Source organism: Meles meles, unplaced genomic scaffold (genome assembly GCF_922984935.1).
Source record: "Meles meles unplaced genomic scaffold, mMelMel3.1 paternal haplotype, whole genome shotgun sequence".
Lineage (NCBI taxonomy): Eukaryota > Metazoa > Chordata > Mammalia > Carnivora > Mustelidae > Meles > Meles meles.
The window spans coordinates 123,812-126,306 of NW_025721115.1; the positions used below are offsets into that span (position 1 = coordinate 123,812).

General features: G+C 35.8%; 1 pseudogene; it reads left to right on the forward strand.

Annotated features, from left to right (window-relative positions):
* The first annotated feature begins 1,103 nt into the window (after positions 1-1,103).
* LOC123935996 lies at positions 1,104-2,020 on the forward strand (annotated as a pseudogene).
* Positions 2,021-2,495: the final 475 nt, after the last annotated feature.

Sequence of the window (2,495 nt, forward strand, 5' to 3'; positions counted from 1 at the left end):
AGGATTGAGAATTGTAAGTTTTAAATTAGTGAACATAATATCATACAAGCTGTCATTCCTCAATGTTTACTTTTTATTAAAGGGAATTGAGCCACTCATTAGGAATTTTAACTGTATGTAGAAATTTATCCTGGAAGTTGTAGTAGGATTCTGGGAGTAATGTTTTTTTTTTCTTTTGGGGAAAGAAGATGCATGATATATTTTACGTGCCTCTAATTGCAACTCCAACTTTGGCACACATTCCTCATCTATCAGGAGAAATATTTTCTTGATGTATAACACATTAAATGTTGCATAGCTTAAAATTAACTTCTTCATATTTATGGAAATGTTTTTACAGCATTCAATGTTTTTAGTATTTAGCATAGTATTATTTTTTGGAAACAGAACTGGCAAAAAAACCTGATTAGAAAATATGTATATGTTTTACAAAGGCCTAAGTATTCTGTAATTATTGAAATGTTTTGTATTCATACTTTATTACTGCTGTTATAGACTAAAGTTGAGTGATTTAACATTGTGGAGAACTTCTTACAGCATTCAATGGTTCACGTGCATACCACAGTATTATCCTTGGATTCAGAGATGGAAGGAAGCTGGAATAAAGAACTCTTTTTATGCTTAACAAATGGCCTAAGCATTCTGTACTTTTCCAAAAGAAAGTAAGACGAGGAAACATGTATTTTTCAAACTGGACAGAAATTTAAATTACTTTTAGGATGCCCATAAAAACACTGGGAAATTGATTGGGATTAATTCATCTAGTGATCAAAAGAGAAAAAAAAAGTGAAGGCTAAGGGAAATTGAGCAACCTTACATTCTCTAAAATGTGCCCTGTGTGTAACGATTTTGACTAAACTCTGATTTTGACTAAACTCTGATCATACAGGACTTACTCTCTGAAAGTTACTGTAATAAGATAATTTGTTTTCCCCTCATCTAAGGAAGAAAATAGAAGTGGCGTACGGTCTTGAAATTTCATTTGGCTGAGAAAATGCTATGGAGGCAATAAAAGCATGTAGTAATAATCACTTTCTTTTTCCTTAAAGGATTTTCATGGAATCTCGGGATATGATCTGTTCTGATGTGTTTCAGTTTAAACTATGAAGACGGGAAACCAATGTGTAGAAACAGATTTTATACTTTCTGGTCTTTTCCAATATGGTCAAATGGACACTTTCCTCTTTGTTGCCATTGTAACCCTCTTTTCAGTGGCTCTGGTGGGGAATATCATACTGGTCCTTCTCATTCAGTTGGACATCATACTCCACACTCCAATGTCCTACTCAGTCAGCTCTCCTTTATTGACATGATGTACATCTCCACCACCGTGCCCAAGATGACCACTGACTTCCTGACAAAGAGTAAGACCATTACATTTTTAGGTTGTGAAATTCAAGCATTTGTATTCTTGACACTTGTTGGAACTGAAGCCCTTCTCCTTGGTTTCATGTCCTATGATTGATATGTAGCCATCTGTCACCCTTTACACTATCCTGTACTTATGAGCAAGAATATCTGTTGGTTCATGGTCACATGCACATGGGGCAGTAGCTCTATCAATGCTTTAGTGCATACGTTGTATGCTTTTCAACTTCCATTTTGTAGGTCTCGAATTGTTAACCACCTTTTCTGTGAAGTTCCATCTCTGGTACCACTGGTGTGTCAGGATACTTCCCAGTATGAGCATACAATCCTCCTAAGTGGGTTTATCATTCTGCTGCTACCATTCATGGCCATTCTAGCTTCCTATGTCCGTATACTTACTGTGGTGTTCCAGGTGAGCTCAGGTAAAGGACAGACAAAAGCTATCTCCACTTGTTCCTCTCACCTAATTGTGGCAAGCCTATTTTATATGACTACCCTCTCCACCTATGCAAGGCCACACTCCTTGCATTCTCCAGAACAGGATAAGGCAGTGGCAGTGTTTTACACCATCATCACACCTCTTCTGAATCCATTCATCTACAGCCTGAGAAATAAAGAGGTTACTGGTGCCCTGAAAAGACTGTTGGCATAATTGATATTTGTACAGGATATGTCACTTTAGGAACCCCTTATTGATTGAGATTGACCAATATAGATCACTTTACCTAGAATACTGTTTGGAATATGTTAATCTAAAGGATATTTATGCAATAAATTGATAAATATATTGATTCTTGCTCATTTCAGGATGGCTTAATCATAGTTATTGAAGCTACATGCTTTTCCAAATTGAAACCTCGAAAAAATGGTGTTATTGTCAACAGTATTTGGCTTCTGGGAATACATTTCAACTGTTAACTCAATGTTTGCATCTTGAATCATGTATTTTGTAATGTCCTCCTTAATGTCTGAATGTAGTGAGTAGGAAATATACTATACTCAAGCACGTGATATTAAAAGTATAATAAGGAAACTGTAATATATGTCACTGTAAGTAGTTCACTCATGTCTACATTCATTCAAAAGTGATGTACGGTTATGTCTGTTGTGCTAGTATAGACACTGGT